Genomic DNA, 16,597 nt, shown 5'->3' with positions numbered 1-16,597 from the left:
ATATTTTGAGTCGGTAGGAAGTTTTTTCCGCGTGAATTTAATAAAGAGGCACTTGTCAGCGTTTAGAGTCATATTATTCTCCAGACACCAGGTCTTTACACTATTCAAATCATCTTGTAATAGCAACGAGTCAGTTACTGATTTTACCACTTTGTAAAGCTTCATATCATCAGCATATAACAGGCATTTGCTATGCTTGACAGACGAAACTAAGTCGTTTATAAAGCAAATAAATAGAACAGGGCCAAGATGCGAGCCTTGAGGAACCCCCGATGTCGCCACGTACGTGTTTGAAAAGTATCCATCTTTCACTACTCTTAGCCGTCTACCAGACAGATACGAACCAAACCATCTCCACATCTCGCCTGTGACGTTAAACTGGTCGAGAAGCTTATGCATGAGAATACTGTGGTCCACTCTATCAAAAGCGCTGCTAAAATCGGTGTAGATGGCGTCTACTTGGTGGCCCGAGTCAATAGCTGTACCAACGTCGTTCACGTAGCAAAGCAAATTTGTAGAAGTGGACTTAGAGCTTATGAAACCGTGCTGCAAAGGAGAAATTCTTTCTTTAACATGCCAAGCCAGTTTTTTACAGATGATGCACTCGAAGACCTTAGGAAAAATAGATAAAAGAGATATCGGCCTATAGTTGGATACCTTTGTCCTATCACCTTTCTTAAAAACCGGAACAACGTTAGCCTCTTTCCAGATAGTAGGGAATATGGAGTGTCGGAGTGACTCGTTGAATATTTTAACCAATGGGGCAGTCAAAGATTTGCTACATTTTTTTATAAAGTACGGAGGAATGCCATCGGGACCGGGGCCCTTACTGACGTCGAGGGCTTTAAGCTCCTTCATGACAGATGACTCATTAATTCGAACTGAAGAAAACGTGTTGTTCAGTGCATCAGTGGAGATTTGTTTGGACACCACATCGCCCATTGGAGGATGGAAATGTCGTGAAAATGTAGAGGAGAAGTGACTTGCAAACATATTACATATATCGGAATCATTACTGGCTATTACGTTTCCAATGGACATACTAGAAGGAATAGATGAACTGTTCCTAGGCTGTTTTCGTGAGTTTTTGACAAAGGACCAAAATTTCTTGGGGTTAGAATGCAAATCATTTTCTACAGATGACGTATAACGCGAGTAGTCGTTATTTATTTTAGTTTTGACATACATCCCTCTAGGCGATTCGCCCTTACTTTTGCTACTATGAGGCTTCCTCTTATATACTCATTCCTTATCCTGATCCAGTCTCGTCACGTCCCACATCCATCTTAACATTCTCATCTCCGCTACATGCAAACTAAAAATATCCTCGCTATATAATTACGAGTATGGGTGGTACATACCATAATGAATATGAGTCGTACGTACGTACTTACGTAAGTATAATGTAGTGTGGCTCGTATCGTAATATGTGCAGTAGTATCGTGGTGTTGGGGCTATTCCAACTAGTTACCACTAAGTTGTTACCAGTGGTAATAACTGACAATTTTATTCCCACCTATTACCGTTAGTAACTACTGTACAAAAAACCCAGTAGTTACCCATCAAAATTTTGTTTGATTCCAATACTAATAAATATTCCAATACTGATAGCTAAGCTACTTCATTTCGTTCTATTGTAATATGACGCAGAACTAAATATTCATAATTTAGTAAGGCTAAATAAGTTTATATGGCTGTTACTAAACCAGTTTATAAAGCGCTTCGGTTGGGCTGACTGCTCGGACCAGCCAGCACACGCTCGCATTTCAATTACGCCCAGCTTTACAAAATCTACCAACCAACCAACACGGTTTGGTGGTACCTACTGGGATTTTTTTCCCAGTAGTTACCGCTGGTAAGAACTTAGTGGTAACTAGTGGGAATGACTCGTGGTGTCGCAGTACTCACCCGACACGCAGTCCTCGTCACTCGCCGCATCCGACACCTCCGACTTGACTGCCCGCACTACAACAACAACTCTACTTCAGGCTGTGTCTTACATTTGAAATTTAACAGTAGGTATCATAGACTCGATTTATCGAGCGTGGATTATCGCGATAGAGTTTGGTATAAGTATTTAGACAAAAATAATGCTTGAAACAATGTATTTTTATGCAGCACACGGTGAAGGAAACATCGTGAGGAAACCGGACTATTCCCAGTAAGGCCTAGTCTCTCCTATGGGTTGGAAGGTTAAATGTAGCAGTCGGTTTCGTAAAAACTAGTGCCTTCGGCAATTTTTGGGATTAGTTGCCAAGCGGACTCCAGGCTGAGTATTCACTTGTCTACACATCGAGTATAGCGACATGGGTAGGCACTTAAGTTGGAGTAGTAGTAATAGTAATAGCCTTTATTTCATGCGTTTTTGTTACACTTTCATTGTTATTACATTTATTTATTAAATTATTTTCTTTAACTTTTATTGTTTTTCAATTTATTTTATTTATTTGCATGTCGCGTGTGCGGAAAAGGCCTCCCCCAGTTTTTCCCATTCCTTTCTATTCTGGGCTGTTCTCCACCAGTATCTGTCGAAATTTCGTAGCTCATCTCTCCATCTTGTATTCGGCTTTTTCTGTTTTCTCGGTGTGTCTATTAGTTGGAGTACTTACTACTTACTGCATAATGGATCTTAAAATTCTTAAATTAAACTATGTCTGATCACAAGGATCGGACAAACGCCCGTCATTTGGGTGGTATAACCCTGTTCCGTACAGTAGAGACTTCCTTATGTTAGTAAAAAAAGCGCTGGTGGCCTAGCGGTAAGAGCGTGCGACTTGCAATCTGGAGGTCGCGGGTTCAAACCCCGGCTCGTACCAATGAGTTTTTCGGAACTTATGTACGAAATATCATTTGATATTTGCCAGTCGCTTTTCGGTGAAGGAAAACATCGTGAGGAAACCGGACTAATCCCAATAAGGCCTAGTTTACCCTCTGGGTTGGAAGGTCAGATGGCAGTCGCTTTCGTAAAACTAGTGCCTACGTCAAATCATGGGATTAGTTGTCAAGCGGACCCCAGGCTCCCATGAGCCGCGGCAGAATGCCGGGATAACGCGAGGAAGAAGAAGAAGAAGTAAAAAAATATATTTTATACATTTATTGTACCATAATTTATATCCAAAGAAAAAGTACTTAATTATTAACATTCCTAAAATTACTTTCGCCAGTAAAATAGAATAACCATTACTTTTTCTAAATTTTCTTTTGTGAGCCTATAACGACGTGAATTGAGGACCCATTTATGCGTTGAAAAAGTCCGTTCACAGTCTACGGACGTCATAGGGGCATATGTAATCGTTGACATTGGTATATTGTTCTTCCAATATGCTTGTGCCTCGGAGATAATTTTTTCATGAATTTCTTTCACGGTGACGTAATCAGGATTCCTATTAAATATTGATTGAAATTTTGATATAGCTCTAGATCTAAAACTCCCGGGAATATTTCGTAAAACAGTATGTATGTCTTTAATCATTTTAAATGAATCTTTTATGTGTAACTTCGTCTTTTGTAGTTCAAGAATTTTTTGTGGAATGACTTGGAAATATCTTTTGATGAACAGGAAATCTTTTTTTAGACTTTTCGAATCGCGGAAGATTCGTTTTTTAAACCATTTATCACCCTTTTTATTTGTTCAAAGTATTCTGCATAGTAACATGCGGCTTCGATCCAAGTCCCCCATCGAATAACTGTTGGTTTAGGTGGTAAAGGTAAACCAGGACATTGTTCTCTGAAATATTTAACTCTAGAGTCCGATTTTAAAAATATTTGTTTTATATATGCAATCATCTTATCCGCATTTAAAAATCCATTACGTATTTCTTCACTTAATCGATGAAGGCCATGTGCGAAACAAGTTACATGCAATATTTGAGAATATGCACGTTTCAACAATTTTCCAGCCTTTAACATGTAACTGGCAGAATCCGATGAAAAAATAAATACTTTCCGTTTGTAATTTTCAGCAGAGTCAGTCCATAGCCAGTTCAGTGTATTTTCATAAAACTGATAAATAGTTTCACCATTTACCGTTTCCAAAACCTTGGATGCTATTAAATAGAATCTGTTACCAGCGTTTAAATTCAAAGGCATCAATAGAAAATGTACAATTTTTCGACCCAAACAGTCACGCGTTTCGTCAATAGAAACCCAAAAACTATCAGCCTCTCGTAATTCACTCCTTATATTTTGCATTGTCATTTTATAGGCTTTTTCCAAATAAATTTTACGTATTACTGATTCACTTGGAATATCGCGGACACCACAATACTTTTGCAAAAAGGTATTAAAATGATAGTTGCTCAGTTTAGACCAGGGAATATTAGCACATATCATCATAATTGTCAAATCTATATAAAAATCTGTGTTGCATTCTGAATTACTCCGGTTCTTCAGGTGATTTTTTGACTCAACATGACCCTGAACATCAGATTTCCGGTAGGTTCTCAGGCGTTTATCACAAATACGGCAACGTAATTGAAATCCGTCGAAAAATAAATCTGGATAGGAAGAAATCCATGATCGTATACATTTTTCACTTGCCGGACGTCTGGGAGGCATAATTTGTAATTAAAAGAAATTATATTGCTTAAAGAAAATACGTTCCTAAAGAGACAACGTCAAAGTGTGACAAGTGTGATAGAAATATTACGTATTTTATCTAAATGGCCAGTAGTAAACAATGTCATTAAAATTAAGTACCTATGTGTATGTATTTATCTGGTGTGATGATATCCTATATTAATTAGGTAAATATCGATGAATTAGTAATGCTCAATAGATGATATTTTGTGTTAAATTGTTATTTAATAAATCTTAAAAAATAAAATATGTTAACATCATAAAACGAGGAAGTCTCTACTGTACGGAACTGGGGTATGTTACCTAAATGACGGGCGTTTGTCCGATCCTTGCGTGATCACAATCAACTTAAAGCCCGGAGTGTAATATCTACAAAAAAACAACGGGTTGCACTCCGGGAGTGCCGACAGAAGTGAAAACTCAATGACTAGTCCAAAATGTCTGCAGCACTATGTATAATTGACCCATCCTCCTTTCTATTGAAAAACTTTAGTTCCGAAATTGCTGGCCAGTAAGCTTAAATTTATAGCATTAACTGTTTAAAATTCGAATAGAAATTGTAAAGTTACCTTGCAGACCTCGCATCTAAATTTATTTGATCATGATATTTTGAGTTTTATTCACCAGGACTAGAGTTCACTTTTATTAGCGATTTCATCAAGATGTAGCTTTATTGAATTATATTGGAGTGATATTAAGTTAGAATATAACTGTGAGATCCTCGTATTTCAGCCCGTACAAGATTAGAACATTGAGCTTTATTGCTTAATATAAAGGTCCAGTTTTAAATAATTGACCTGATTATGATACGTCATCACTAAAGTTCTTTGGTGAATAACATTGTCCGTCACACATGACGTCAGCGCGTTACGCGTTACTGTCTCGAGTTTATCATTTTTCTTGTGCTAACTGCACTTTGTGCTTTACGGCTACCACCAGTTTTGACGTGGTCATAACGCTCACGTCTACGTAATTTACTTTCTGTACATCTCGCTTGCACTAATATGCCTGTACGAGCGAGATGCATAGAAAGTAAGTTACATAGACGTGAGCGAGTATGTCAATGTCAAAACTAGTGGTAGCCGTACTTATCTAAATTGGGATTTTCAAGTAATAAACATGTCTAAATAGACGTAGACGTAGTATACTCCATAGACGCGACCGCTACAGGCGCAATGGAAGTCTAATTTCCACTTGAACTAATTTATTGTACATGAAGCAGGTACTCACCCAACAGCGGGTCGCTCGCCCCGTCTCCGGGCGCCATGTTTAACCGGAGCATGTCATCTAGAGCAACCAACACTATATTAAACCCCATGTTCCGCACAGTAATCGGGACTGAATGCAATTTCTTCTTTGCAGTGGTTCCGCCAAAGGATTATTTTTAATAACACTTGTTATATTGAAATATTTTTTTTTCTGTCCTTACATCTGTTCTTACACTAATGATAATATCAAATATTTTACAAATCCCTAATACCACATTCACATTTATGTAATGCTTTAAACGTAAGTTTAGCCCCTTGCTCACACATGACACATCATAAAATCTTCTAAATCTGTCGTTAAAACTAATGACTCACGCAATCTATCATCAGGTGTTTGATCTTCTTCCTGCATCTCCGGTTTGACCGGGGGCTCTTCACCTGAAGCAAACATACAAGCTTATAAGCAACAGGCTAGTTCAGCCACAAGGTATTCAAACCTAGTAACCACTACTGTAAACCAAATTCCCACAACCAAGTAGTGTGGGTTTGGAACAAACTGCCAGAAGATGTGGTCTCGGAACACAATGTCAACACCTTAGACAAGTACTTACATGGGTCTTCTAATACTTAGCAAAGACATATAGTATTTGATTTATACTAACTAACTATATGTCTTCTAATTGCTTGTTATAACTGCCTGCTATAGCTTATTATACTCTCATGCGCTGCACATATTTTTTTCCAACTTTCCCTGTATGCAAGCAAATCCACTTTTTGGCATATGAGAAGTTAAATAATAATAATAATGATTACTTATTATAGCAGAGGAGTAGACTCACTCGATACAGGCTCACTGGTTCCATCTCCATCCTGCATTTCTGGGTTTTCTGGCTCAACTGCAGATTCTTCCTCTAGAGCAAACACAAAGCAAACATTATCTGCTATGCTCACACAGCAACTTTCAAAAAGTCCAATAACACTATCTAGTGGGTATTGGTCAGTCAATGCTTAGCAGGAGGGTGTATGGTGCCACCATCTAGCATTGCAGATCTAAGAGTGATTGTTACATAGTTATCTAATGGCCTTTTGTACTCAAACCTTTGACACTACTCGCAGCCTGCAGCTCCGCCTGGCTGCGCTGCACTTGCAGCTTGAAGTCGCTCGCGTCTCGCAGGCGGCCCACGCACGCCGAGCAGATGCCGCACGAACCCAGGCCGCCCACCACCAGCTGCACATTCAAACAATTGTCAATTAACGCAATTATAGGTAGTGTAAGGTCACATACACCAACTAAATTGTCTTAATTACATGTATCTCGAAGCACTGTTTGATCATGTCGACATATATCTCCGTTTTGCCGAGATGTGTGTACGGTGTCGTCAGCTCCTTATCCGGAGCACGCCGCAGGCAGCAGCGACACGCATGCATCACGTCCATCGCGGCCACCGTGCGGAGCGCAAGAATACTTCAATAGTCCCAAAAATAAGTAAAATAACACAACAAAACGAGCGTATCAACGTACGAACAATGCTAAGGTAACCTCAATAAGTTGATTTTGACAGTGTAGTGACACTGACAGTTCAATCTTTTGACAAGTAACGAATTTAAAGGCCAGTCCAGACGGGACCAATTTTTGTGCCAATCTGCAAGGCTATGATGGTCGACTGTATAAATGATATGGCTGGATAAATGATGATAAAACGGACATTTTATCCAGTTTTTATTGATTTGTCGTCTTTTCCACTTTTGACAGCGATAGTCGTTAAACGATTAACTGCATAACATGGTCGTTGGATAATATGTCATTTGTCTACATTTCCAACTTAAACTTAGTGGATAAGTGGATAAGTTAAATGATATAAATGTCACTTGTCTAGATTTATACAGTTTTATAACATTCATACCGTTTTGTCCACTTAGACAACAATACACGGTAAGTGGCTACAATTGTTGGATAAGTAGACATAAAGTCGATTTTTGACGGCTAGCCTTTGATTAATTTATCGTAGTGCTCACTGGGTCACGATAAGCGCAGTTAAGAAGCTGTGATTAGTCTTAACTTAATTGACTAATTTGTGTTACGAAAATTAACTATGTAAATTGTATTGTATTGTATTTATTGTACTTAAATCGTACACATATAAGTCTATTAGCATTCTCTAACACACTTTCATGCATCTAACTTAAATAGAAATGGCTTAACTGTGGTAACACAATGGAAGCAATTAACTTTGGACTAATTACAGGTGCTTAACTATGTACAAATTTTTTGCAATACACTCATAAGTACACATCGGTAAAACGTGGCATTTAGGTAGCACTTAAAAGATTAGTGATGAGCACACATCGGTAACTCATGGCATTTAGGTAGCAGGCACAGACTAGTGATGTGACAATGTTCTTCCTATACGAGTCGAGAAAAAGAAACCACTAAAAAACGGAAATTAATTAAACTAATCTTTTAAGTGCTACCTAAATGCCACGAGTTACCGATGTATACTCATAAGTCATAAGTGCTCTTGTGGTATATAAGTGGTGAAAAATGCAATTTCTTGAAGTTAAAATATCAGTAGGTAAGTATCTGTTTTTTTTCTTAAATATAATATATACAATTTGAACTTTGAATTAAATTTGAATTTACATATAACATTATCAATACGTACATTATTTTAAGGGATGGCAAGATTATAATATCATTTCTTCTTGGCAGCTGCTGCTAGTTATCGAAGAAAAATAGCATAGATAACTCCAACGACGGGCCATTAAGGGCTACATGCAACCCATTTGATATGCCCAGCGAGGAGTTTCAGCACATATATATAGTGCGCAAAGAATTGGCACTCTATTTGTGTGCCAAACTCGACGCTGACCTCAAGCCTCAACATGGCGATGGATTGCCGGCACATTTTAAAGTAAAGATACTCGTATTATGTTGCTCTATTCCTCAAATCATTCTTGTCACCTTATTTAATAACGACATACCAACTTACAACTCTTTGTTTTAGGTTCTAACATCAGTGCATCTACTGGCTGACGGTAGTTACCAAAGAGGAACTGGACAAGACCATGGAGAAGAAGTAGGAATAGTTGAAGTTGAAGAAGTTAGAGAAGTTGAAGTTGAAGAAGTTGGAGAAATCGAAGTTGAAAAACTTGAAAAAATTGAAGAATTTGAAGTTGAAGAAGTTAAATAAATTGGAGAAGTTTAAGTTGAAGAAGTTGAAGTTCAACAAGATGAAGATGTTGGAGAAGTTGAAGAAGGTTAGGAAGATAAAGAAGATGGAGAAGTTAAAAGTTGCTTTTTATTTATTCTCCATACAAACTTCCACCCCCATGTCATCTCTTTTTCACCCTTAAAGGTAGGTATGGCTAATAAAATTGGTCACAAATACATAAACATTCTTTATCTCTTACGAACTTTTAAATGATAAAAGGCAAGTCCCATTTCAAGAAATTATTGAACCCCTATACAAATTTCTACCCCTTGTTTACACGCTTAAAGGATGATTTCGGGGATTAAAACTATTCTATATCCTTCCCCACAACTCAAACTATCACCATACCAAATTTCATTTAAATCGGTTCAGCGGTTATTGATTGCCCATACAAAATTCCATCCCCCTTTTCGCCCTCTTAAGGGGTGAGTTCTGAGATAAAAAGAATCCTATGTCCTTCCCCGGGAGTCAAACTACCCCAATACCAAATTTCAACTAAATCGGTTCAGCGGTTTAAGCGTGAAGAGGTAACAGACAGACAGACAGACACACTTTCGCATTTATAATACTAGCTTTTGCCCGCGACTTTGTCTGCGTGGAATTAGTGACAGCAGCTAAAGTAGGTATAGCGCCTGGATAATGCTAATAGCAATTATTCAATTCGCGCATTGCTTACTTCAATTATTAGGTAATTCATTAAATCTTTCAATTCCACCCCCCTTTGGTTTTTCCCTTCCTTCCTTTGATGATTTCCGACATAAAAACTATCCTATATTGTATGTCCTTCCCCGGGACTCAAACTATCTCTATACCATTTTTCAACTAAATCGATTCAGCGGCTTAAGCGTGAAGAGGTAACAGGCAGACAGTCAGACAGACAGACAGACAGACACACTTTCGCCTTTATAATACTAGCTTTTGCCCGCGACTTCGTCAGCGTGGAATTATTAATTTAGGTTATACTAATTATTAACGTAGCTATTATTTTATTCAATCTGCGTTTTGTTGATTCCCCATACAAACTTTAACCCCCCTTTTTCTTAAAGAGTGATTTCTTGAATGAGTAGCAGTGGTGGCCGAGTGGAAATGACGTCCGGCTTTCAATCCGGAGGTTGCGGGTTCAAATCCTGGCTTGTACCAATGAGTTTTTCGGAACTTATGTACGAAATATCATTTGATATTTACCACTAGCTTTTCGGTGAAGGAAAACATCGTGAGGAAACCTGCATACATCTGCGAAGAAATTCAAAGGTGTATGTGAAGTCCCCAATCCGCGTTGGGCTAGCGTGGGGATATATGCCTATAGCCTAAGCCCTCTCGCGCATGAGAGGAGGCCTGTGTCCAGCAGTGGGACGTATATAGGCTGAATTATTAAATTATTATTCTTGAATGAAAACTACCCTTTATCCTTCCCCGGGACTCAAACTATCTCCATACCAAATTTCGACTAAATTCTGCACCAGCGCCGGTCCTACTCCGCGCGGGCGGGACAGTTCCTATTGACAATGTTTGATGTGCAGTTGTTGTTAAGTCCCCATACAAAATTCCACCCCTTTAAGGCATGAAATGGTAGGCCCGTATTTTTTACGTTTATGCAAATAACTGACGGTCTTTCCACCGCTATACGGTTTTTTTATTTATAATAGCATCTAAACTATCATCTGGCAAAGTATCAGTAGGCGATGATTGAAAAAAAAATTCTTTTTACATGTTTATGTGATTAACTGACGGTCTTTCCACAGCGATACAACCGGCTGACAATTTTTTAATTCACGATAGCATCTAAGAAACTATCATCTCAGACAAAGTATTAAGCGGGAGGCGATGACTGACGATATTTGCTCCTGCCGTAACATATAGGGCTAGTATAAGGTGACGCTTACGGGAAAGGGGCTGTGACCCTCGCTCTGGTTCTTTCCTTGTCCAACAAATATCACTGGCCATTTAGCGAGGTAATGCCGCTAGTATTTTTGGCACATTATGTCCGGGGTATAATCAGAGTGGGGGGTAATATTGTATTTGTTAAGTCATTTAGTTTTACTTATTACTAGAATATGTACATATTATTCGCTGGGTCGGAGAACCACGAATCGATCGCAACGCGCACCGTGGCCCAAAAAGAAAGTTTCGGCAGACCAACTGTCACTTTTTACTAGCGAGGTTTGCCTACGTATCCGTGCATATAAAGTAATAATAATAATAAATAAACAAACAATTTAATGATAATAACAAATCCGGCGGAACAAGGGGGCCCTCTCAGCCGCTTGGATTGACTACAAGAAGGCCTATGATTCGGTGCCTCATTCATGGTTGGGGAGGGTCTTAGAGTTGTATAAAGTTGATGCAGCTTTGAGAGCCTTCCTAAGCGCGTGTATGAGGCAGTGGACCACAGTCCTTCGTCAACCAGGAGGCGGGGATGACCCCCCTGACCCGCAGGATTTTATAAGGATTGAGCGAGGAATATTTCAGGGTGACAGTCTGAGTCCCCTATGGTTCTGCCTAGCTCTCAATCCCCTCAGTACCCTGCTGAAGGATTTGGGACTAGGTTGCCGGCTTCGGAGAGAGGGTGAAATCATTTCTCACCTTCTGTACATGGATGACCTCAAATTATTTGCACCAAATAGCCAAGACTTGTCGGAGCTACTGAAAACCACCGAAGGTTTGAGTAGTGCCATCAACATGGAGTTTGGTGTCGATAAATGTGCGGTTATGCATGTACAGCGGGGGAGGGTTGTAAATTCAACAAATTTACAACTCTCTGAGACAATGTCTTTCAGATCTATCTCTGAATCAGAAACCTATAAATACCTTGGCATGTCACAGTCGTTGGGTATTGAGGACGAGGGTATTAGACGGTCGGTGAAGGAGCGCTTTTTCAGTCGGCTCACAAAAGTCCTTAACAGTCTTTTGTCAGGAGGCAACAAAGTGCGCGCCTTCAACGCCTGGGTAATGCCCCTACTCACATACTCCTTTGGCATACTAAGGTGGACTCAGACCGAGCTGGACGCCCTGGATCGGAGGGTCCGGTCACTGCTCACCACACATCGCATGCTACACCCACGCTCGTCAGTTATGAGATTGTACATCCCACGGAAGTGTGGAGGCCGAGGCTTCCTAAACGCCAAGGATCTCCACAACCGCGAGGTGTACAATCTCAGGAATTATTTCCTTAACAACGAGTGTGGGATGTATCGTGATGTGGTGGCAGTAGACAGGAACCTCACGCCGCTCTCCTTGGCAAACGAGAACTGGCGCAAACCTGTGGTACTAAGTACTGCGGATCGCAAGGCGGCATGGGAGAGTAAGGTGCTACACGGGCGGTTCTACAAGGCCCTCACGGGACCCGATGTGGACCTGCTCGCGTCGGTGAACTGGTTACGATTCGGGGACCTCTTCGGAGAAACCGAGGGTTTTGCCTGTGCAATTGCGGACGAAGTGATGATGACGAACAACTATCGGAAATATATCCTGAAGGACGGTACGGTCGACATTTGTCGGGCATGCCGCCGTCCCGGAGAGTCACTCAGGCATATCATTTCCGGTTGTTCTCATCTTGCTAACGGCGAGTACTTGCACAGACATAATCTCGTAGCCAGAATTATTCACCAGCAACTTGCTCTTCTATATGGCCTTGTGGACCGCGAAGTACCGTACTACAAGTACTTACCTGCGCCTGTTCTCGAGAATGGTCGTGCCACGCTCTATTGGGATCGATCTATCATCACAGACAGGACTATTGTAGCCAATAAGCCTGACATTGTGATAATAGATCGATCGCAACGTCGGGCCGTGCTCGTTGACATCACCATCCCCCATGATGAGAATCTCGTGAAGGCCGAGAAGGACAAGTCCAGTAAGTACCTAGACTTGGCTCACGAGATAACCGCCATGTGGGATGTTGATTCGACGATCATTGTCCCGATAGTCGTTTCAGTGAACGGTCTAATAGCGAAGAGTCTCGACCAACATCTTGAGAGACTCTCGCTAGGTGGTTGGATCAAGGGTCAGATGCAGAAGGCGGTGATCTTGGACACGGCGCGGATAGTCCGCCGGTTCCTCTCTCTGCAGCCCTGACCACCGGTAGCTTGGGCCTTGCCCCGCTGCTGGCGGCACCCTAGGTTAGGTTTTTTATTATGTGTTTATATGTATTTTTTATCGTTTTGTAAGTGTTTTTATATTTTACTTTTATACTCACATTGTAAAACCCTAACCTAAGACCCTAATTGAATAAAGAGAATAATAAATAAAGCACCAGCTTCCATTATTAACTTTAATGCTGACTCTCCCTTCAATTCCAACATGTAACGGCAAAGGATTACACCTAATTTTCTTTGCAGGTGGATACATTTCTTCAAAGTAGGTATTTCCCTTTTGAGTTATTTTCTTTGGCGAACTGTCTGGCACTAGGTCTGCCCAATTGCTGCTCTTCACTGGTTTTTGGGAAGTTTTCTTAGTAGTTGATGTAGTATATCAGAGCCGCGATATGTTTACTCCTAACGTACACACAATCACATTTTCCACTCGTAACATAACGACTATAATCAATCTGTAAAAAATAAATTATTTCTTTATTTTCTATTACATTATTACATTAATGGATCATAATATTATGTATGTACATACATACGTCAAAGATCGCAAAAACAGAAAAAAACAGCTTACATTCAAGGATGTTTGTCACTGAAGTTTGACGAATTAGGTACACGAGCTTCAATGGTGTGGCTCTTATGAATCTTATGATCTTCACATTTGATTTCTTTTAGGTACATCTTGCACATGTTAAGCCAAAACTTATTATTATCCTTTTGGAAAAACACGAAAAGTCTGCATTATTAACGACACTACAGTCATATCTAATACATTTAAAAGAGCAATTCTTGGATATTTATTTATTTATATGTATATATATTTCGGGGATCTCGGAAACGGCTCAAACGATTTCGATGAAATTTGCTATATGGGGGTTTTCGGTGGCGAAAAATTGATCTAGCTAGGTTTTTATATGTTTTCCGAGCATAGCTCGGTCTCCCAGATATTAGTTACCTATATGAAATGCGTTAATCGATTTTTATTTCTTTACTTCTCGTAAAGTCAGCCATGAGAAAGTCCGTGTGTATGTACTACTTGAAATTTATTGATTGTGCCATTTGTGCCATTTTAGAGGGGAAATGAAGATTTACATGTTCGAATAGAATATATGTAAATTACAATATTTCATTGAAATTATTTGTTCTCTTCGTAATGACAGCCAGCCATTTGACATTTCAAAGTCCGCTGTCGCACCCAGCGAATAGGTTATGTTTTATTTTCAAATAAACGATTTCTTTTTCTAAACTGCAACATTCCTAACTGTAGGTACACCGGTGGACCTTATTTCAAAAGGCATACAGTCCACCAATGTGCAGTTAACAGTGTGGGTGATTGTACAATTCTGCCGTGCTTATAACAAGAGCAGTAGAGTCAGACCAAGAAAAGTCTGCAGCGGATTTGATAGCCCACGCAGTGCAAGTGTTATTTTAAACGTCAAACTTCTATGAAATTATGACGTATAAATAACACTTGCACTGCGTGGGCTATCAAATCCGCTGCAGACTTTTCTTGGTCCGACTCTAACTCATTTTGAAGTGTCATTCAATTGGATACTTTGTACTTGTATGTTCTACAATTGAAAGAGATTTCAAAATGAGTTACTGCTCTTAATAAGCACGGCAGAATTATTTATTTCATTTTGTCAGATCACCGTATTTTAGGTTATAAGGTCGACTACTGTCCTTAAAATTTTGTATGACATTACAAGCAAATATCAGCAATCGTGAATTAAGTATTATAGCCGAGTCTACTTTAGTCCGATAATGTAGCTTATTTCAAAGACTATGAACTCTTAAGTACTAGAAATAAAGTAGATTTTGCGACATGATAAAGACGGTTAAATTTGAGGCGATGGAATAAAAGATTCACTTTAAAAAAAACCTTATATAAACTCAATTAGAATCTATATTTCAAAATCTTAAACCATGGATAACTTTTAACTATCAATGCCACATGTGCATAAGTGGTGATAGCATGTCATTTAGCCAACTATTCATTAAAATACGCTTTTAAGTAAACTTGTTTAGAATTGATTTTTCAAAAGCTCAAACTATAGATAAATTTAACTGTCAATGACATATCTAGATAAGTGGTAGAATGTGGTTTAACCATCTTTTCTTTAAAATACACCTTAAGTCGTCGAGTATAAATATGATTTTTCAAAACCTCAAAACATGTCACGTTATCATTAATCACATATACGTTATCCTCGCGAACTATTAATTAAAATACGCTTTAAGTAAACTTGTTTAGAATTGATTTTTCAAAAGCTCAAATCATGGATAAGTTTTAACTCTCAATGACATATGTGGATAAGTGGTAGAATGTGATTTAACCATCTTTTCTTTAAAATACACCTTAAGTCATCGAGTTTAAAATTGATTTTTATAAACCTCAAAACATATCACGCTATCATTAGCCACTTATACGTTATCCTCGCGACTTTTTACCGAATTATATCATTTATCAGATAGTCGTCATATCATGCATTAAATGATTAATGATATGGTGACAAAACCATCATAGCCGTCCTGATTCATTCAATTGTCTGTTCAAAATTGGTGCGGACGCAAACGCCAATTTGGCTCGCCGAATTCGATCGCCGATTATAAACAATATTGCCGATAAAACGGAGGTGCGGACTCAAGAATACCAATTTGTGACGCTATTTAGGGGCAGTTTTTTTAATTTATATAAAGCGCTCTATGCGCGCTATGACCATAAACCTAAAATTGGTGATTAATTGGAGATTGACGCCAAATCGCCACAAATTGATATACTTGCGTCCGCATCTCCATTTTATCGGTCATAATGATGAATGTGATCAGACAATATGAGATTGGCGAACAATTTTTCTCGTCTGGACAGAACTTTATCCTGTCAAATTTTTAAGGTTATGTTATGTCAATCATGTTAAGCACCAGTCGTTACTCGTTACCATCTCGTTACGCTGTTGAAAAGTGACTTTTACAAAGATAATTGCACTTTATTTTTGATTTAAATCAAATACTTGAGTATCAGCGCGAGCTGTCTACGTTACGTACTTTGTATTTATTGCCAGTGAATAAATAGACTTCCGCTTTCGTTGATCGAGGCTGTAGCGAGAAAGGTTCTTACTTTCATTACGTATGTTTAGCTACTTTTACGTACTCTGTGCTGTAGCTATACTTGTTCACGTGATCGCGTCTAACTCTATCGAACTTGTATGTAATTCTAGGAATATCTCATTTACTTCAACAGTGTAGTACTTAGTCCAGGGTTTCCCTATATTTTTCAATTCGCGGCGCATTTGCAAGTTAAAAATTTAATCTCGGCGCCCTGACCTAACTAGGCTATTCGGAAAAGGTATATAACATGGTGAAGAAGATTGCCTTACGGCGCCCCTTTTTATTGTCTGCGGCGCCCCAGGGCGCCGTGGCGCACAGTTTCAGGACTGAGTCCCATTCGGCCTTACATCAAGCCACATGGTATTTTTATAATTTCTTTTATTTTAGTCTCCTAGTAGCTTGT

This window comes from Cydia splendana, chromosome 20, assembly GCF_910591565.1.
Source record: "Cydia splendana chromosome 20, ilCydSple1.2, whole genome shotgun sequence".
NCBI classification, from domain to species: Eukaryota; Metazoa; Arthropoda; class Insecta; order Lepidoptera; family Tortricidae; genus Cydia; species Cydia splendana.
This window is presented reverse-complemented; position numbering follows the sequence as displayed.